General features: G+C 43.9%; 1 protein-coding gene and 1 long non-coding RNA gene across 5 annotated transcripts in view; one reads left to right on the plus strand and one right to left on the minus strand.

Moving 5' to 3' along the window:
- Nucleotides 1–22,588, plus strand: part of LOC109275779 (urea transporter 2-like) — a 409,234-nt gene that overhangs the window by 257,120 nt on the left and 129,526 nt on the right. The window lies entirely within an intron of this gene.
- LOC109275781 (uncharacterized) overlaps nt 1–22,588 on the minus strand; it is a 127,302-nt gene that overhangs the window by 31,714 nt on the left and 73,000 nt on the right. For 2 of the 3 annotated variants that reach the window (XR_008422271.1, XR_008422269.1), the window contains one exon: nt 3,324–3,504. This is a non-coding gene — a long non-coding RNA (uncharacterized LOC109275781). The remainder of the gene's footprint in view (nt 1–3,323; nt 3,505–22,588) is intronic. The other variant, XR_008422270.1, reaches the window with a different exon arrangement.

Genomic DNA, 22,588 nt, shown 5'->3' on the forward strand with positions numbered 1-22,588 from the left:
CACTGCTACCTTACCTCTAAGCTTGGTACCTACAACTTTTAATGAATTATTTTCAGCATAACCAAATTTTTTAAATTGTACTTGAAGGTCTACCAGTAGAGAGAAAAATGACAGAATCTATTTGTTATCAGGCTTTGGTTTATAAATTTTTCACCAGCTGAGATGCATTTTTCCTATGGTCATGAGGAGTTATGGGAATAGCTCCTCATAAAGACATACTAGAAGGGCCAGACAGACAAAAAGAAAGAATACCCACTCCCGACCCTGGTGCATGGCCATTCTGTTGCTCCTGCAGCATTTCAGATAGGCTTGCCCTCGTATCATCATCAAAAACAAGCAAACAACTGCCTCATTGGAAGGAAAAAATAAATGTTGCAAAGTAGGGAATCTAGCCCGTTAGGGCCATAAAATATCAAGTTATAAGGGGTTTTGTAAGCATATGGCCCAAATAACCATTTTATAGGTGAGAGAAGTAAGACTTACATAGGTGAAGTGTATATCCAAGATCATATAAATGCACAAATATTAAGTTGAGCCATATATTACTTTCCTATTGTTGTTGTAACAAATTACCACATACTTACTGGCTTAAAGCAACACAAATTTATTATCTCACAGCTCCATAGGCCAGAGGTCTTACACAGGGCTCACTGGGCCAAAATCAAAGTGTTGGCAGTGCTACATTCTTTTCTGGAGACTCTGGGGAGAATCCATTTCTTAGCCCTGTCCAGCTTATAGAAGCTGCCTGCATTCCGTGGCTTGTGGCCCCTTCCTCCATCTTCACAGCCAGAAATATTGGGTCTCTCTGATCTTTTTTCTGTAATCACATCCCTGACCACAGCCAGGAAGGGTTCTCTGCTTTTAAGGACTCATGTGATGAGACTGAGTCCACTTGAATAATCCAGGATAATCTCCCTATCTTTAGGTCAGTAACCTTATTCACATCTGCAGAGTCCATTTTTAGCATAGAAGATAACACATTCACAGGTTGTGGGGGATTAGGGTGTGGACATCTTTGGGTGGGGATTGGGCATTAGTCTGCCCACCACAGGGAGAATGAATTTATGGAGAAAGAAAATGGTGAGATAGAGCATTGATTGCTTGAGCAAGAAAATAACTGTGGACCCTTGTGGTAGGCTAGAGTCTCTAAGATTCTGACTCCACTTGGAGACTTGTTGGAAGTAAGAAGAGTACTTAGGATCAAGCCCTGCAGGGGAAGGGAAGGAGGGAGGAATGGGCAGAGAGAGGCGCTGGGCAGCAGGCTTTCCCAAAGCCTCAGCTCACCCCATGAGAATCCAAGAAGGGGATGGCCCTTCAGAGTTGTCATCAAGGTCTCAGCCTTTAAACTCTTTCCCTCTGATTGCTGTGACCACATCAAGCAGTCACAGGGTGTGGGCTGCCCCAACGAAAGGTTGTGATCTTGAACAAGTCTGCTTTCTTCAGAGAGGACAACTCCCAGTAGCTAGTGGAATTTGTCCTTCATTGATGAAAGAAGTTTATAAGCAGACAATCACAGCTTCTACCAGAGAACTTGTGCCTATGTTTCATGCCCACGTTTGAAAATATTAATAATAATAAAGTCAGCTGTGATCTGTTTTGAATGATACCTAATTGACAGATTTTGCAAAGTGATTCATCTATAGCAAGACAAGACAGGGTCTAGAAGGAGACTTGCATGAACATGGAAGCAAGAGCAGGAAGGAGTCACATGGGAAGAGGAGAACAAGACTGGGTCAGAAATGGTGTGGACCCCAAAGGAAAGGACAGACAGATTGCAAGTTCTGGCGACTAAGATCCAAACCCAGGTCAAAAGTCCAGGACTCTTCCCAAGCCACAGCAGAGAAGGGGACATTGGCAGAGGCTACAGGCAGGGGTGGTAATGCTGCTAATTGGTTTAGAAGGATTCCAGCAACTTCCAGCAGAGACTGGTCAGGACATTGCAGTCCATCATCAGCCATGGAGGTGACTAGGGAACAGGTAAGAAGTCCTGTTTCAGTAGAACTGAGGAAAGAACAGGAACCAAATTACCAAGGAAAAGGGTGTTCTGTATGAGATTAGGCAGGTGAGTTGTGGTCTCATGTCATCTAGCCCATGGATGTCATTTGGTGCAAGGCCAAGTCTGATTTTGGCACAAGAGCAGAGGATACTCCGGTCATCTCAGTACCAAGGGGTAGACAGATGTGGAGGCATTGCTGTGTGCTCACTCCACAGGAAGTCTTTTCACAGAACATCAGGGCTAACCTTAATGTTAATTTTAACAAAATGGTATATGTGAGGAGGGTACAAAGACTGATATGTTCCCACCCTTGAATCCCTGCGACTCTCACTATCTCTAGTCAGTGCTGAGCCCAATACCTGCACCAGGGTTAGCTTAGTCTTTTTTTCCACACAGACCTCATGGAATCTCAACCACCTCCACTTCTTTGCACATCCAGACTGAAAATGTCTAAAGGAAATGGTATTTAAGAAAGGGACTTCTTGGGGCACCTGGGTGGCTCAGTTGGTTGAAGTCCGACTTCAGCTCAGGTCATGATCTCATGGTTCATGAGTTTGAGCCCTGTGTTGGGCTCTGTGCTGACAGCTCAGAGCCAGGAGCATGCTTTGGATTCTGTGTCTCCCTCCATCTCTGCCCCTCTCCCACTCACATTCTGTCTTTCTCTCTCAAAAATAAAATAAACATTAAAAAAATATTTTTAAATGATAGGGACTTCTTGCATCTTCTAGAAGTCTGTGTAGATACCGCATTGGGTCTACCATACTTACAAAGTAGGTTTCTTTCTCCTACATGCATTGATTCAACTGGTGACAGCAAAGCACTTCAACACAGTAAACACCATTACCTTCCTGTAAGTCCTTTGCCACATGTAACTGTCAGCAAAAACACTAACAAAAACTTCTGTTTTTTATAAAGGCTTCACATTTTTACCAAGAACTTTCATGTCCATTATTTCATTTTAATTTGACAATACTACTTGGGGAAGGAACATTTTATGCCCCTTGTAAAGATGAATAAGTTGAGATTCAAAGAGTTTGAGTGACTTACCTCAAGTCACAGGTTGAGTCTGAAACTGGAGCTGGACCTTATTAACACAAGTTGCCTCCATCACCTTTTCATGGTATGTCCACCCCATTGAAAGAGCTGTGTCTCATAACCCTGGAAGTTTGGGAGAAAGGAGTAGGAATGGTAGAGAAGGCAGAAAGCTGAGGAAAAAAATGTCCAACTTTCACCTTTTATCTTAGGCCAGTCCTGAGTTTATTGTTTTTGACTCTTTTTGACTTTAGCTCTGTGTTTTTAATTCTCCAAAAAATTCTTACATCCTTACCTCATTTGTTCCACTCAGCAGTCCAGTCCCGTGAGGTAGGCAGAGCACATCTAACAAGGGATGATGAAGCTGAAGCCCAGAGAGGTTAGACCACTGGCCTAAGAACAGTTGGCCATCTGGTGGCAGTGTTGGAGCTGGAACCCAGATCTTTGCGTGGGGATGGGATGGGGGGGAGCACCTGCTGAGAGAGGTAGGAAGGAGGTATTGCCTTAAAAGACTCGTCAATATTCATATACATTTCACAATATATGGAAGTCAAGCCATTATGCTGTACACCTTAAACTTATATATCCATTGCCTGTCCATTGATGATATCTCAATAAAACTGGAAGAAATAAATTTAAAAATTCATACAAAAGTAAAAGGGGCCAAGAATAGCCAAAGAGTTTTGAGAAAGAACATAAAGAAGAGGGGCTTATCTAACAGACATCAAAACTCATAAAACCTTGTGATGGAGGTGTAGGGATACAGAGATTAATGAAATAAACTAGAAAGTTCAGAAAGAGACCCACGCATTTTGGGAAGTTGGGTACAAGACAGCAGTTGATTACAAATAAGTAGGTAAAGTATGGACTTTTGATATTAGTGTCACAACAATTGTCTCCCCATACTCGAAAATTAACATTAGAGTTCTATTTCATATACTAAATAACAGAATATTGCAGATAAACTCCAGGTGGAATTGAAGCTAAAAGTTCAAATAACAACAACAACTTTTAAACTATTAGGAGAATGGGGTGCCTGGGTGGCTCAGTTGGTTAGCTGTCCGACTTCGGCTCAGGTCATGATCTCATGGTTCATGAGTTCAAGCCCCACATTGGGCTCTGTGTTGACAGCTCAGAGCCTGGAGTCTGCTTCTGGTTCTATGTCTTCCTCTCTCTGCCCTTCCCCACTCATGCTCTGTCTCTCTCCATCTCTCAAAAATGGATAAATGTTAAAATTTTTTTTTTTTAAATTTAAACTATTAGAAGAAAGTCCAGAAAGATGTTTTTATATCAAACCAGGGAAATACTTCTTAAGATTCAAAAAAAGCACAAAAGAAAAAGATAAAGTGGATCACATTAAAATTTAAGATTTCTAGAAGACAAAAGACACCATGAGCAAAGCCAAAATACAAGTGAGATATTTGTAAGAGGCAGTTGCAATGCATTTGACCAACAAAGGATTAATATCTAAAATATGTTGGTAAAACACTGCAATAAGGAAAAGACAAACAGCCCAACAGAAAAACAGGCAAAATATAAAAATAGAAATGTAAATCAAAATGGCCTATAAAAACATGAAAAGATGCCCTCCCTCATTAATAATCAAGGAAATGCCAATTATAGCAAACAGATACCATTTCACACCTACCCAGTTGTCAAACATTAATAGTTCAACGGTGCTGAATTTTTGAGGGAAATAGGCACTGTCATTCTAGAGGGAGCGCATTATTTAACCCCTTTAGAGAACAATTTGGAGAAATCTTGTAAAAATGAAGATATGTGTCTCTATGACAACTAGTTTTATGTCTAGATATATACCCTAGCAAAACTCACTCCTATGTGTAATATGACTTGTAAAAGGATGTTTATTATTGTATGGTGTGCAATATTGAAAATTTGGAAACAATCTAAATGTTCATCAATAGGGCAATGGAAAAGCATTGTACATTTCATAGCAGTGAGCCTCCCTGAGCTAGACTCATGTATCAAGGATTATTTTAGAGAAAAAAAAAGAGAAGGATTATTTTGGAAATTCCAAGTTAAACAAAAAGAATCATATCATATCAGTGTACCGCTTACATCCATGTTTAAAGCATACAAAACAATACTATTACTTACAGATTCACGCATAGGTGAGGTAAAAGCATAAAAACACAGAGAAAGATCCATGCAGTTCAGGAGAATCGTTTTCAGAAGGAGGAGGCTAATAGGCTCAAGGATAGTACACAGAAGATTCAACTGAACCAATGTTTTATTTCATTAATTAAAAAAAAAAAGCTAAAACAAATTCAGCAAGATGTGAACATTGTACCATTCTGTGCTGTGGATATTGAGTGTGTGACATAGTAAACAATTCAAGAAAGAAAAAGTTATTCACCAGCAGCCTCTCTTTCCTCCAGTGGAAATGAGAAGGCAGTGGGGAGCATGAGTCTGCAGGAAACAGAGCTGACAGCTTTGAAGATTATTTTGGCTTTGGATTTCTGCTCATGCACACACACCGAGACAGTTCCACACACGGGAGCAGCGGGGTCATGCACAAAGCACTGCCAAGCAAAATAGTCAAGGCACACAGGGGGCTCCGCCAGCCCCAGCTCTGCCAGGGCATCAAGAACATTCTGTGGCTAGGAACAGGGCCCAGGAATGACAATGGCTTAAATACAATAGGACATTCTCTCTCTCAACATAAAAGAATTCAGAGGTTGGCAGTCCAGGGCTGATAACAATGTCTGTGCGATCTCTCCAGGACTCAGGTTCTTTCCATCTTTCTGCTCTGCCATCCCTAGTTACATGAGTTCCATCTCCAGGGGCACTTCATGATCTGAGACAGCCCCACAACTAAAAGTCATCAAGGTCAGAAGCAAGAAGAAGCAGGGAAGGACAAAATGTTTCCTATGGGCCATCCTATACCCTCCAACAGTTCTTTTCTGGAAGTCCTTAACTTGCCTGGACATTTTATTGGCCATTCCTAACCCCCAAAGGAGGCTAGGAAATGTTTTGTTAAATGCAGTCAGCAGTGTGCCCAGCTAAAAAGCTGGGAGCTCTAATGCTAAGGAAGAGGGGGAGAGGCTAGTTGGTTAACAGCTAGTGGTGGCTCCCAGTCAGCAGTAATGCATTTTGTGCCCCTAGACAAGAGCTTGCCTCCTCTGGACACTGCTTTCCTGTCCATGCAAGAAAGAGCATTGACTAGGTGGCTTCCTCAGTGGAGCCAATCATCTTTGCTGTTAATCCAGTCACACTTTGGTCAAATTTCTACTTGGGTAATTATACCTGAAGCCCTTATCTGCCCATTTGGCTTCTACCACTCAGGGATAGGTCTGAGTTGGGCTGCTAACCTTTTTCTCCCCCCATAGTTGTCCTTCTGCACTTATGCTTTATACCCCCCCACTCTAGGAATTGCAGTTTCTCTTCTAGGCTCATCAACTGCTAAAAACACCCAGATTCTAACCTTCCAACTCACCTCTTCCAAAGAGCCTTCCCTGGCTTGTGGTACCCGCACTGAGACCACTTCATCTCTCTGTCCATTGTCAATAGTTTCTTTCACATAGACAGTCAAGTACTTTTATTGAGGATGGGCCTTCAACTGTCTGGTGCAGTGCTCGTAACTTTTTTTTCCAGAACCCCTCTTCAACTGAACATTCTGTGAAACCCCAAGGAAATGGATACAATGAATTAAAATGGTGGTGTGCAATGGGGTGGAGCCCAAAGTCTTCAGAACACGCTCTGAAAAGAGAATATCTTGCCCTTATTTTATGAATGAAGACATTGCTGCCCTAAGTCAGAATTGAATTGTCCCTGGTCATACAGCTCCTAACAACAGTGATGATAATGACAGCATTAGCTAACACTCACTGTCTGTGTCAAGCACCAGTCTGAGTGCTTTTCATAGATTAATTAAAGGCGCTAAAAGTAAAATAATAACAAGTCTCTGATTGCACCTTAGAAACAATATGAAAGTCTGTTTCTGTCCAAGACCCAGAAAAAACCTTTATGCAGAAATTGCCAAATACATCATCTATTGTATAGCTATAAAGTGATAATGTATCTGTACCCTGTGTAGCACAAGTTTTCTAAAAGGTTTAGCAATCAAATAAATCAACAACAAGGAAAACCATTGCCCAAATACATTCCTGTATTTTATTACTGAAATCAGCCTAGGAGAATTTTGTTTGCTGGGGGCTCAAGGAGCAGCCATAAGGGAGCAGCTGGAGAAGCCCCTGGACAGGGTCGGTGTCAGATACCGGGAGATGGAGAGACTCAGAACAGGAAGGTCAGCAAGAGGCTGCCAGACACCCTGAGCCAGGAGGCCTTGTGCCTGGAGGTGACAGGAACAGCCCAGCTGGATGGGAGCGCGCTGCTTGCTGTAAGCGCCATAAGTAGTGCTGTAGACGAAATTGGCAGGAAAAGTGCGTGAAGCTCACACTTTCTCTGCATCTTCACCTCTCCCTCCCACCACCACGCCTGCTTCAGGAGAGTCTCAAATCTATTCTAAAGTGAACGCTCCATCTCAGCTCAGGATTCATCCCCTCCTGTCTCCTAATTAGGCTCCTGCGTTCTCACCTGGTCTCTCCCTTTCAGTTAGATTCTTCCTCCACAAACACATCATCTCCCATTTTTAAGGAGATTAAAAAAAAAAAGAGGGAGAGAATTTTCCTTGGTCCTGCTTTCCCCCCAGGCTAGCACCCCATCTCTCCACTTTCCTTAATTGCCAGATTTTAAAGAAGTACTTCTGTGTTCACTGTCTTCCCTTCCTCATCTCCACCTTCTTTAACACCTCACAGTCTGCTTTCTGGTCCCACAATTCCACAGAAATTCCTCTGCCAGATATGCCAACTTGTCCAAGCCTCAGTTTGGTCTCTACAGCATTTGTCACTGTGTAACCATTGCCTGGACCCAGCATCTTAAAATAGTTGCCTCCTCTGGCCTACATGATGCCGTTCCCCAGTGCTCCTCTGAAGCCTTCTCATCTCCTTCCTGGTCCACTCTCCCCAGACCACCATCTTAGTCCATTGGTGGAAAAGAGACCAGAATAATTCAACACCCTGGATGTTTGGGGTTAACGTACTCTTTCGAAAATCTGATGGACGTTTTAAAGAATCTCCCTAAAATATGGTTTATATTTACATATACATGCATATGGACATATAGAGATAGATAGATAGATAGATAGATAGATAGATAGATAGGATAGATAGATAGATAGATAGATAGGATAGATAGATATGCGTTATTTCAGGAGAAGCTCATGGACTCCCTAAATTAAGGACCTCTCCCCAGAGAATAGCTTTTTGTACAAAATGCAGTTATAATGTCATGTGTCTACCCCATATTGCTGTTAAATCACATGTTTCTAGTAAGTTCTTGGCTTCCAGGGGTGCTATAATGGAGTCACACATTTTATCAGAAGGAGCCCATGATTCCCATCCCAGTTTTCATACCTTAAAAGCTCAATCAAGTAACCTCTCTAAACAAGACTTACCTCCTCTGTAAAATTGGGCATTATAATTTCTTCTCTGTGGCACAGGATTGTTGTAAAGGTCAAATGAGATCAGGAATTTGAAAACATTTTTGCAAACTTCAAAGCACTACAGAAATGATTACCATTAAAATCACTGATCGATATCCTTAGGGGTGCACTAGCAGGGTGTAACATGGGTTTTACTCCTCTGTTGGGCATCATCTTATGATCTGACCTGGGTCTGTTTCCCAGTTTGTAAACTGTAGATAACAGCTATTGTAGCTACCTCATAGAACCACTATGTGTATCAAATGAAATAATGAATGTGGAGGGGCTTTGCAACTCAGCAAGACCGAGGTGCCTGCCATTTCTCATCCTCTTCTTTGTCTCTCTCCATGTGCATTAATTGAGCTCCATAAGCCCAGCAGAGTGAGGCTGTGCTCACAAGAGTCCCACCGTGCCCAGTGATGGAGCATTCCTACAAAATAACTCTAGAGTCAAATTAGACTCCAGTGAGTTAATCATGGATAATGTAATTATAAGAAGCAGCAAATAAATTGATAATAATTGGCTACTTATTATTTTTATAAAGGGGACATGGAGAGAAAGAATATAGTGTGTGAGGAAGATTATCCATTGTAGAAATAATCACTCCTTCTAGCCACTTGGCCTATATTTGAATCCACCCCAAGGAGCACGCATGTCTCTTTGGTATACTGGGTTGCTATAAAATACTTCCTGACCTGAAATCCTGGCTTTACCTTGATGCATGAGCATTCCTAGCCTCTAGTAGGTGTGCACAGGTTTCCAGCTCTCCAAGAAAGAGCACAGCAGCTGGAACTGTTGTGCTTTCTCTGTTCCCAGTCCTTTCTTCTGTGTCCCGCTGTGCCCAGCTGAAGTTCAGAGCAGTAGGTCAGGGACAGGTGCAGACAAATTATCAAGCTTAAGATTGATCCATCTCTGCCTTTTCACCAGGTTCTCTTTGGTTTCAGAAAGAGGTGGGATTTCCATGGTGCTATGAGAAGGGAGGACTAGCTATTATCTGGTGAAGACAAATCAGGGATGCTGTCAGAGTCAAATAACAGAGCAAGAAGCATTTCTCAACAGTCTCTAGGACCTGAGAGGTGCAAAACTGGCCCTTCATTCCAGAAGTGAGGAGCAACAAAGTGTCTTGGGTTCCATGTAGAGAGGAAGAAGAATAAGGAAATGGAAGGGAAGCTAATATCTACTGAGCCAAGGACATTACCTACATTATTTCATTCAACAATACCCTCTGGCATGAGATTATTGTCCCATATTACCAGCAAAGAACCCGAGGGCCAAAAAGGCTAAAACTTGCCCTAGATCACATAGAGAGTAAGGAACAGAGGGACTCCAAATTCCAGACCATTTCCACTCTGCAGACTGGCTCACCATAGGTGTCAGAGATCTTTCCAAGTATTGGGCACACCCAGATAAAGAGTAACTCTCCAGTTATGTCCGGTCCACAGACATTCCCCTTGATAAAGGACCTTTGATTATTATGTGATAGACACAGACTATAGATGAATAAGAAGACTCCAGTCTGAAATGGAAGACGCAAGTCTTGTAAACTTAACTACGTCCCTTATGCTTACCTATAAAATAAACAGAACATTATCTCTCTAGGAAATGTGTAAGTTGTGTAATTCAAATGCTGTGATATTTGTGAAAATACTTCGTCATAGTCAGATAGAGAAGGTGGCATTGCCTCCATTCACAGAGCTGCAGCTGAAGGTCACGTCCCTGGCATAGACACAAAAGAGCAAACGCTATAGAGGTCCTGGAGCACTGGATAAGAATGAAGCAGGAGCCTAGAATGCAGCCGAGGTCTGATAATGAATTACTAGGTCAGAGCAGCACTAGCAGTGACAAGGGACCCCACACATGCTGCTTAAAACCTTCCTAGGATCGATGGGGTCCCAGAGCCTTGGGCAGAGCTAAGTCTTCCTGTGTTAAGTCTAGTGGCTTCCAGCCTGGGAAAAGGAGAGTCGTGGGGGAAGAAGCTGACAGGTCATTGCAGCTGGCTAGAGCAAAAAAACCAAGAGAGATGAGCTCCAGCTTTGCTTTTCCCCCCTTATCCCTGGATATGGTTTCCTGGTTTTATGGCTCTAGACAAAAGTATAGGCTGTAAGATCCCAGAGGGAATGGACTCTATCTCAGATGTTATTGGATTTCCCATAGAACCTAGAAGAGCACAGAGCTCAAATAAGTGGTCCATAAAGACGAGATGCTGTGCCATTGCCTTGTGAGTTCCCACAGCTAACTTTTCCCATAATGAACTTTTTGTTAGGCAGAAGATCCTAGAGGACTTATTAAACAGGGAGATTCCCAAGTTCTGCTCCTAGGGATTCAGATTCATGAGGCAGGGATGGAAAGAAATGTGCCTTTCACAAACTCCGTAGTTGTTTCCAATGCAGGTAAGCCCTGGGGCAAAAACTTTGAGAAACTCTGTGATAGTCTATTATTCCACATACTATCTTGTATTGAAATGATCTATTTATGGGTCTGACTCCCCCCACCAGACTCCAGGACAGGGCCTGTGTCTCCTCATCTTTGTACCCCAGAGCCCGGCAGAGCACCTGGCACATGATAGGTGTTTGGTTGTGCTCAAGAATGAGCCAAAAAAAATACACCCATTCCCATGGGAACGGTTTCAGATCTAGGGCATGTGTTGTTGACAAGCATCACTGGTAATCCCCATATACCGTAAATATGGCAACAGTACTGAATGGTGGGATGCTAGAGCGATAGAACTGAAAAGTACCCAAATCCCTTCTTTAGCATCCCTAGAGCAAAGGCACAACTCTGGCTCTCTGCAATTATTTGAGTCTGTAGGATTATGCTCCGAGAAGCATTTTCTCAGAGATCATCTAGCCAACGTAATTACAGTCACTTTGTAGACAAGGGGATGGAAGCCTAATGAGGCTAACTGACGAATTAAAGATTGCACCCTGAATCAGTGTCATGCCCAAAACTTAGACTCAGTTCTCTGGATTTTCTGGGCAGAGCTTCCTTAAAGCCATAAGATTCTGAGAAGAACCTGTATTGGTTTTTGTGTTTTCTTTTTTCAAAGAAGGGTCAATAAAATCTTTTCTTTTTTTAATGCCTCTACTGCTTGCTACAGGGATATTTGTCACACGAAGAAGGCATCATTTTAAAGTTCCCTGGACAGCTCTTACCAAGAACCTGGGCCATGGAAAGTCTTCCCCAGAGCCCTTTGGAATTCTAAGAAGGAAACAAAATTAGAGCTAATTAAGTGTGTAATTACTGTTGATTGTAGCAAGCATGCTTCTTTTAGGTCAGATTTATGATGCAGTGGCCTATAGTGTTTGTGACATGTGATAGCATTGAGTATGTTTTCAGGAAATGGGGACCTTGTCTCGGCCTTGGGATTATTACTAGAGGCGGGTTTTTATAGGATTGGGGAATGGACTGCAGTGGATTTCACAGAACAAGCTCTACACAAAGGGCATCTCCATGTTATGCACATTAACCAAAATGGAACCATCCTGTGCTCTGCACTTGCCAATGGGGCTTCTCTTCTTCAGTGCTATGTCCCTGCCCATCCAAATGTTTAGTGAATCACATTAATGCAACTAACTCAATGTCTGGTTTTATGTGTCCTCCCTCCATTCTCTGTTCCTTCAATTTGGGTTGTCACTGTAACCCACCTATATTAATGTTTTCTGACTCTTCAGGTATTCTTGCTACTATGTCAGGCTCCCTGCGAGATGGGTTCCTTTTCTTCAGTCCTTGGGCACGTCTTCACTTTTTTTCCTTATGCAAAATCTTGTACACTCTTTCTTGGCAACTCTAGTTAAAATACTTACTTCCAGAGGTAGGCGGACCCCATCTGTAGTAGATCCAATGAGAGAGGCTGTGCCCCCTTCTTCCTTGCCCACCTGTGCTAATGATTTGAAAATAAATCCCTCTGATGGCTCAAGTGCTATCTGCTGCATTGTAATCAGCCTTGAGGATTCAGAGTAATTTTCCCCATCAAAGACTTCTCTCACAAGGCTTCCCACACCACTGGGAAATGGGTGAGACAGAAAGGATTGTAAAGGATTGTGTCCATTTTGCAGGTTTTGAAGCTAAGGATCAATGATCAAGCTGACTTACCTAAAGTTAGTTAGTAATAGGGCCCCTTCAAGAACCATGACTTCCTGTATGCTGGTCTAATTGTCTTTAGTCCTTTTTTTCCCCCCTCTGATCACGCTCTTGCATAGCTAAAGTGTACTCACAAGGTTGGCTGATGTGTCCTCGGTAGGATGGAAGGGAAGGAGGAGGAAATCTTTGTTTTCCTCTCCTGGAATGTTCCAATGGTTCCAGCTGTGGCTACAGTTCATGACTGCAGGGATTTTTTGCTTGTTTATTTTCTTTTGAAAGATTCTATCTCAATTCCAGAAAACTTTCCAGCAAACAGTACTTTGAGGCAGCTGGGGAAGGGAAGGCTGTTCCTTCCCTGTCATATGTCCTTAAAATAACACAATGGGGGAGGCAAGCCCTCAGGGCCCCCTTGAGGTACCAAGGATAGCATAATGAATTGGCTAATCATAAACCATTCGCTCCTGAGTTCCAAGCGATATGGTAATGAATTGCCAACGAGCCATTCGCCAGACTGCAGCCATATGGTGAGGGATGGGACCCTGGCACATTGTAGCCATACTGTGGATTTGTCTGTGTAATTGTTCCCATCCAGGACCTCCCTATCTCTATGGCTGCTAATTAACGTCCTGTTTAAGCTTCTGTTGTCAAAACTAATTATTTGTTTGTTTTATGCAGACAGGTCTTTCTCTTATCTGGTTAGTAATAGTGACCATTAAGAAATTAAAATGTGTTTGAGTTCACATAAAAATATTTAAATTTTACATCTTGTATTGCCTAGTGGGTACTGAGGCCTACCAGCCCTGGCCTATGGTAGCAACTCAATCTAGGAGCTTATTAAAATCAACAAATTATCATCTTTCCCAATAGAAACTCAAATGAGGTTTCAGTTCATTAATTTTCCCCATTGCTCTTCCTGTCCATGGACATTACTGTAGTTGGTTCCTCAGCTATAAAATGTGGATTTTATGATAATAGTGACGATAATAAAAATAATCAGGAGAAGAAAGAGATTCATTTATTAGAATAAGGCACCATTTCAAATACATATTTCCTATTAGTCTGAGGAGATGGTGAAATTTTGGAAAGAACAATGTTGGTTTCCTTGTGCTCTTCTACCATTTTGTTTCCTTGCCTCTTTAATTGCTTTCCTTAGTTATTACCCAGCTGGGGCCAGAAAGAGTTTGGGGAAAACCGAAAGAAAACAGAGCAAGGCTACCCTGAAAGGAAAGGGGAATAAGAACCTACTACCAAGAAACAGCAAAGCCAATTGGAAAGAAACTATCTTATGAAGGATTTAGGAGACCAGCAGCATCAGGGAGGCTATGAGTCGGTGGGCTGTTTTCCTATACCAGCCTGTGTCCATCATTCCCCGACCCTCACCACTAGGGAACAAGGGGTACTGACCCTTTATCCCCAACACACATCTTTCTGGCAGCCTTTCCCCACTGACTGCCTATTACTCCTGTGCATTGATCTTCCTTTTATGATAATGTTAAAGAATATGAGGAAATGAAGGCAAAGAGGAAAGAGGATGAAGGTGTGAGGAAGCCCCCAGGGTAGTGTTTTCTGAGAACGCTCCTGGACTCCTCCTCGTCTACGGACACAGTGGGAACAGTCTCTCTGTTTCACAACTTCCTGATTTTTCCCTGGGTCCGTGTCTGCACCCCAGAAACAGTCACTGTGTTAATTGCAAGGGTCAGGCCAGTGTCTTCCGTGGCATCTGGGACATGGTATAATGCACACAGATTTCCATATGCAGTCCCTCCCCGCAGTCCTCGGCCCCAGAGCACCCACACCACGTGAGAATGCAGCTTCTCGGGAGACGCTGACATTTTAATTGGAAGCATCTGTTGCCTTTTCTGTTATTTTTGGCCAGGTTTGGTTTATTTGTATGAGCCGATGTTTGTGTACAGACCCGCCTACGCGTTTCACAGGAGGCGGGACACAAAGCCTAGCATCACCGCCTCTCTCATTTTCTTCTCAAGTGGCTGACTGGGACATGTGACAGGGCCACCTGCATTCACCCCAGTCTGCTCTGTGCTAGGGTTCTCTCAGACGAACCGAGGGTGGGGAGGGCCAAATGGAGAGCAAAAAGTCACCTTCCTGGGAAAGGAGAGATTTGGGAGAGAGACACCTGCCTCCCTCTTCCCACCCCTGGCCCCAGATTGTGGTGAGGCCTCTCCCACCACCCGCCCAGCAGATGTCCCTCCCCTGCTCTGACTCACACACTAGCCAAGGCTATCATCCTCAAGTCACCTTCAAGCCCCGTTCCCACTGGCCTCTGAGACCCTGCCCTTCACACGGAAAAACCTCCCTTCTTTTCTCTGTCAAAGCTAATCATCTCCACAGAACCTCCCTACAGCTGGCCAGTGGACCAGGCCACACATTCAGCAGCACTGCTTCCAGTCAGTAATCAGGACATACTGTGCTGTTGCTGCATTTAGAGCCATAGTGGGTTGATTAGTGGTCCCCTCCAAAGTTGTCCCCTCCAGAACCTCAGGATGCAAACTTTAGGAGATGAAGGTCTTTGCAGACATCTTTAAGGTAAGGATCCTGAGATGAGATCATCTGCATGAGGGTGGGTCCTAAATCCACTGATGGAGGAAACAGAAAAGGAAATGAGAGAGGAGGATAGAGGCCAAGATTGGAGTGATGCAGCCACAAGCCAAGGAATGCCGGGAGCCACCAGATGCTGAAAGAGGCAAGAAAAGCTCCTTTCCTGGAGCCTTCAGAGCAAGCATGACCCTGCCAATACCTTGATTTTGGACTTCAAGCTTCTAGAACTGTGAAAGAATAAATTTGTTGTTTTAAGGCACCAAATTTGTAGTACTATGGTAAAGCAGCCCTAGGCGAGGGTGACGTGATGCACAAAATTCTAAAAATGGGAATTGGAATCAGCCCTAGATTTGCCACTAGGGGATCTAGTCTGCTGTGTCCCCTCAGAGAGGTCACATAAGCCCCCTGGGCCTCAATATCCTGGCCTGCACATTGAAGGAGGTGGAGAAAATGATGTCTATGACCTCTTGCAGGTCTAATATTATATGTGCTATACAAAAAAGAGAGGCTGTAACTACATAGGATGATGACATTATCAGCCCAAGTGCCCACTGTGAAAAGCAGACTAAAAAATCCATCATGGATCAGAGGAGAACTTCACATGCGGCAATGTCAGTGAAGGCACGGCAGAGGAGGCAGACTGATCTCAAGCACAGATTGGTAAAGGAGAGGAGCAGAGAGAGCATTAGACACAAGGGCCAAGGGGAGGTAACATGCAGAGATTGGATGAGTGGGTCACAGTGAGGAAATGGGCCAGGGCAGAGCAAGAAAGACCATGAGAACACCACATTCCCACTCACCCAAAAGTCATCTTTTGGTAATGTCTGCTCCACTGCCAGCATCCCTGCACCAAGGGATGTACTTTGCTCCATGGGAGAAATAAGACTCTTCCTCAGCTTGCACACATCCATGCATTAAACAAATACATATTGAACACTCACCATATAGCCAGCAGTGACCCATGCACTGAAGAGTCAGTGGTGAGCACAGCCTCTGCCCTCAGTGGGTTTGCAATTGGATGGTGGAGGCCGATCATTGAGCATGTAACTATGTTCAAGGTGGTGGGTATTTTAGTCAAGAACATAAACAGAGGGATACCTCAAGCTGAGTCCCACCTAGTTTGAGGGGCTTGGAAATCTTCCCAAAAGAAATGACTTTAAGCTACCTGAAAAATGAATAAAAGTTGGCTAGTTGACAGGAATGGTGAGGGCTTCCTTTAGTTCTCCCTCATTTGAGTATGTGTAAAATAAAAAAAGCAGAAACATACAACAGGAATAAATAGGAACAGTAAGAAAAGGCAAGAAGAATAATCAGTTAGAAAAACATGGCCATCTGGGGCCATCTGGCACAGGGACAAATATCCCTGCACAAACTAGGGCCTTCCAAGTACAACTCTGAACCTAAAATACAAGCTCAAAATAGATTCACTGTCCTTTGCTTTTCTCAAAGGTAAGAAAGACTAGAATAATTTTCAGAAATGCCATCATTCAATATCATCAACAAGGCACCTTAGCTCTCTGGAAGACTGATTGGGGTAGATCTGTTCCCAGTAGTGGCCGGCCTCCTGAATCTTCTTATGTTGACTGTTACAGACTGGTCTTCATATATGTTCTTGGTGTGATTCTCTTCTCTTTCTCAGTCCTTGGAAGAGAGTCCTAAGTTCCTCAAAAACAGGTCCTTTATTGTTTCTTTGCTTGCCAACCCATTCATGGGTGCCTAGCCATCTACAAAGTTTTCCTATACAAATAACCAGTGTTGATTTAGTGAGTCCCCTCAAACCTTCCAGCATCCATTCATATGGACCATTGAAAGTGGTCTGAAGATGTGAGCCTAGTAACTCAACAAGACTTTGTTAAAGGCTCTTAGTTCAAGGCATCATGCACACACAAAAGCACCTGTCCTCAAGGAGTTTACAATCTGGTTGTGGAGACCAAACATACACATGTAAAAATGTAAATGGAATCACAAAATGTAGAGATGTTTGGAAATCAAGGATGAACTCTGAGCTGATATCATGGGTAGCAATGCCAGCATCCTCCAAATCATTGCTTTCAGGTCGATCCAAGGGAAAATTCAGGGATGAAGGATCCTTGGCCCTAGCCTGGGGACTGCAGATGGTGCTGGTCTATCCTGGAGCTTCCAGTACAGCCAAAGGCCTTGAAATCTCTTTGAAAAGAACAAGGATGAAAATAAAGACTCCATATACCCCCTCATGGAATACATTCCACACCTTACCCAACTCATCTGTGGACCTGGCAGTTTCTGTCCCATCCCTCTTTGTAGCCAGGGACACAAAGAGGAGATGGACCAATGTCCCTATCTCTGCCTATCCATCTGTGTCATCGCCTCCCTATCTTCCTCTCTTTGTCTTTCTGTCAAAACCTGTCTGTCTTAGGGGCACCTGGGTGTCTCAGTTGGTTAAGTGTCTGACTTTGGCTCAGGTCATGATCTCCTAGTTTGTGGGTTCAAGCCCCATGTTGGGCTCTGTGCTGATAGCTCAGAGCCTGGAGCCTGCTTTGGATTCTGTGTCTCCCCCTCTCTCTCTCTCAAAAATAAATAAACGTTAAAAATTTAAAAAAGAAAAAAACTGTCTCTCTCACAAATTCTCCAAAAGTTTCCTTTCTGTGTTTTTCTCTCTATCTCTTTCTGCCTCACAGTCTCTGTCTCTTTCTATTACATGCACACAGTTATATTTTGGGGAGAAACCCCCTATCCTTGTCACAGTGAGCCTTGGTTCTAATTTATTAGCATGAAGGAGATCAAGGTTTAAAAGAAGAAGAAAAGACATTTACAGGAAAGCCACGATAAGGTTGTGACTGCATTTCAGGTCACTGAGGGGACAGGGAAGGAAAAATAAATTGGACAGAACTGAAAAAGTTAAGACCCAGAAAGTCTGGGTTATATTATGTCAGCAATCTGCTGCTATAATGGCTGTGATTCTGCATTCTGTGGGCCCTCACCCCCTGCCTCCCTTTGATTGTTTTCACAAGAGGTGTTGGGGCCAAAGCCTTTGAGAAGTTCTGCTAAGATAAATTCTCTTTGTAGAGCTATCTCACTTGGAGCCCACATGGTTGCTTCTTCTGGAATACATAGGATTATGGGTCATAGGCCAGGCCTCTGCTGCACAGAGGAGTGACTAAGACTCCTTCAGTGTCAAGACTGAAAGAGGCTTTGGAGAGTGTCTGATCCATCCTCTGCTTAACAGAGAGGGAACCTGAAGCCAGAGAGATGAGGTTGTCCAAAATTCCACAGCTAGTTTGGGGCAGAGCCAGCCCAGAGCATTTTTCCACCACCTTCTCACTGTGCTTCCCAGGTTCCTGCCTCATCGCCATCTCTAATGGGCAATGTTGGGTGAGATGCTTGACCTCTCTGAGCCTCAGAGTTCTTACTAAAGAATTAGGGAGCATGGAAAGAGAGTATTTCTGAGGGCTTCTTGTAGAGTAACAAGTGCTTACAACTATTTTCGTGTTTAAACCTGACATTTCTGCGTTTTTCAGTAGTCATAAAAATTCCCATACTTAGGGGAGAAAAATTAGTCTTTGTGAGATTAAGCGAACTCCTTAAGATCATGAAACTTGTAGAGTCAGAATCTGAATCCTGATCCCAGCAGTTTATCCAGGACCCATCCCCTACCCCCACCCCCCACCCCACAGCTGTACTTAGCACAGGCTTAGAGAAAATGAGATGTATTTGGACCAATGACCATGCCCTCCCACACTCCCCAGACTCTCCATGCTGCTCTGTCCCCCAACCCCGCCACCAGTGGGAGTGAAGAAGTAGGTCACCATGCTCACAGGGAAGCAGCCTGGCCCACTCTTTCATGGAGTATCACAATGTCACATTCCCCTTGGCCTGCCTGTCAGGATCCTGCCTCCAGAAAGTGGCCCAACCAGCTGTGGAATAAAAAGGCATTCAGCCCTGCTCCCCACACACAGGTGTCTGCCTCACTGAAAGAGGCTTCAAGATGCCCAAAGCCCCACACCAAACAGCTAGATGATCCCCTGAACTCAGAGAGGAAACTTACTTGGAAAGGTGACAGCTCACTAGCTTGTTCTCATCCTGCTTGCACAGCACAGCAGCATTTCCAGCTGGCATTTGCAAAGGCCATTTTCCCCACTCTGGATTCAGGACACCTCCCCACCAGCCAGTGCTCAGAGCTAGTTGCACCATTAGACATTTCTTTGGACACACACTCATTCATACACATGCACATCAAGTCCTGTTATTTTTATTGTGTTTTTTTTTTCTCCTTCTCTCCTGAAGATCCCATAGAGTCCTCTGCAGGGCACAGGCCAAAGAAGACAGCCACCCACATGATATGATTTTACAGATAGCAAAAAGGTCCCTGTTCCTAGCTCATGTAGTAACTCCCTTTTAATTGTGTACAGAGTCACCCCAAGCCAATAGCCTTGTTCTTTTCCCAGCCTTTACAGGGAGCATTACCTGGGCCAGACAGTTTGGCTCTTAACACATCCATGGTACTTGTCTGTATTCAAAGCAGCACTTTATTATGTATAGCCTTGCATCCTTAGTCAACTGTTTACCACGTGAGGAACTTTTTTCAACCAGGATATAGCTTCGGTGGGGCAGAAACTATATTTGAGGCAACAAGCTCTGAAATTCTAGGGTGTATATAGTAACTTAAAGCTTCTTTTTCAGACTCTCACATATTACTCATAACAGTGGACCCTTTCAGGGTAACTTTTCCTTGGAAGACCCTTGTCCTCCAAATCAGCCCTCACCCCTCTTTTAAGGTCCATTTCCATTGTTTTCCTTGTGACATCCTTGGCTCCATTCCATACTCCAATGACATTAGTAACCCCTTCCCTGTGCTTGCTCCATGGCCCTTTATACATACCTTTATCTTTGCCTGATCACAATGGTTCATTTTTATCTGCTAAATATCTAGATATCTTTCCATCCAGAAGGTGAGCACTAGGTGGGTAACTGCCATACCCAGGAACAGCTAGCAGGACAAGCAAGATCTCAGGGATGTAAGCTTGAGAGAGAACGCAGTTGGAACTAGGTGGGAAAGGAGGACCTAATCCATGTGTCCCAAATTCTCCCACAAGAATTCTCCCATTTGTGTTAAGTCCTGTCCCCAAAACAGACCTTGGGAAAAGCATTGCCTTGGAAAAAGAGTCCAGAATCCAAGGGGTGGGATGATATCACACAGGGATCAGGCCTCCATGTGTATATCAGAAGGTTCGCTACAGTAGGCAAAGCATTACTGCAGAAAATGCCCAGGGACACGTACTATTTGAAAACAGGTAGGCTGTGGCCTCAAGACACTGACTTATCAGTCTGCTCATGGCAGGGCCCTCCTAGGAAGAGTGGGGCTAGAAAAATGGGCCCCACTCAGGGAATGGGAATAAGCCTAGCAAGAACCCAGCCTAACAGACTAAAGTTTGAGATGTGGTTTCAAGCCCACAGGGGAATTAGGAGGCTGGGAAGGGAAACTGAAGCAGGAACCCAGATGCACGTACAGGAGCACATTTTGGGGGAAAGATAAATGCTTGGAGACTACATACCAGTGCCCATGGAGCATCCCTGGGCAACAGATTATACACTGTCCATCAGATGGTGGAGGTGAGGCTCCCAAATGAGTTCTTGGCCTCACCAGGTATAGCTCGTGAATTGGGGTAAACAGGCCCAGCAAGGAAGGAGTGGGGAGCAGGGAAGCACAAGCCAGATTAGGAGATTCCCAGGCCAGGAGGAAGGGTCCTTTTTCAATTTTACACCTCCCACACCCAGAAAACTGCCTGATCCCTATGAAGCAGTCAAGAGAGATTTGTTGGAGTGCATTTAGGAGTGAGAGAAGTTTCCAGATACCTTTCCATCATTTTGGCAGGTAACTCCCAGCTTTCCTGGTCAGGCCCTGCTTACTGGAACCCTCCGTCCAGTGCCACAGAGAAAGTGCAATTCCCCCTCTGCACTATTGCTCATTACCAAGAAAAATGATGGCTTGATAGTCTTCCAGCAAGAAAGAACGATCTATTTCATTTGGAAGTTTGGTAATTGATTAGAGCAATAGATTTTCTTCAGGGCAGCCTCGCTGGGAGAGTCTGGCTCGGGCACAGGATTTACATACATCAGGTTCACTATGCCTTCAGAGTTTGTCTGAGAGGATGAGATCACAAGGCCATTACTGGGAGTGGGTGGTGGGCTGGAAGGATGGGGAAGGCAGAGGGGAATTCCCAGACATCATTTCTCAACAATGAGGGTCGTGTCTAGTTCAGAATACTTTCAAGTACTTGGTAAATCCATTACCAAGGGTCTGTCTACTCTGGGCTGTGATCAGAGAAAGGGCTTCTTTGAGGATCCCTGTTGACCAAGTTTCAGTATAGATGGTCTCCAGAAACTTACCACTAACCAGTGTGGTGCCCACTCAGAGAGGTGCCCAATGATGGCTCACTATTCCATGGCTGCACCTCAGCCTCGGTGAAAGGATGCCCCAAAAGTTCATATCATGGAGCCACTGTAGAGGTCAGTGGAGCCAGCTGGTAGCAAACACAGGTCTCTATTACAAATACCATCTGAGGCACATCCTGATCTTATATACCCCAGCCTTTACTTCCCTCTCTGTGTGTCTCGGGGTCAAAACCTACTTTAAGAAAAACTCTCAAACTGGTCATTTGCCCCCCAGTGTAAACATAAGTCATTATGTTCTCTTTCCCATAGTAACCTCCACTTTCAGCCTTATCACTAACTCTCTGGCAAAGAAATCTCCAGCATCATTACATTTATGAGATGGGGGGTGTGGAATACATAGGAGGGATATACACCACAGACAAAACACATTTTGTAATACCATTGTGTAATGATACTGCCTTTCTTTGAGTCACAACACTAGCTCCAAATTAGGGCCTGTAGGACTCAAATACAAAATTAATTGTGATATGTGTAATTATAATAATGACAGTTTGACCTTAGCCCCAAAGTAAAGAAGGAAGGGTAAAGGTGTTTAGATCTTACCTACACATATGCAAAGAATTGATAGTTGACTTGGGCCTATAGTGCCTGGCCCCAGAAGTCTGATGGTGAAAAGAATGAGATACTTACCTGGTCTGTGCTATTCTCACTATACCTACTCAGACTCATGATGGAAGAAGTTTCTCCTTTGACCAGCTGAGAATGGACCCAACCTCCATGGGGATCCCAGACTAAGAGAACATCTCCACCTCCACAAAGTGTTCTGCCCTGGAGTGGTGAAAAACTGTAACCTTTCCTGTGCCTTCCTGGGTAGGCATCCTGCCCTTTCCATGCTGTAGCTCCTGGTTTAATCTCTAGAACCACAAGTCAGTCCTAATCAGACCAATAGCATCAGCCACAGATGGGGAAAAAAAGCTTCCCCCAAAGATGATACCGTGGAGGTAAACATCGACTCTGATAAAATGCAAATCTGGCCCTGTAGACGAACT

This window comes from Panthera pardus, unplaced genomic scaffold, assembly GCF_024362965.1.
Source record: "Panthera pardus isolate Hobbes unplaced genomic scaffold, ASM2436296v1 HiC_scaffold_15, whole genome shotgun sequence".
Taxonomy (NCBI): Eukaryota; Metazoa; Chordata; class Mammalia; order Carnivora; family Felidae; genus Panthera; species Panthera pardus.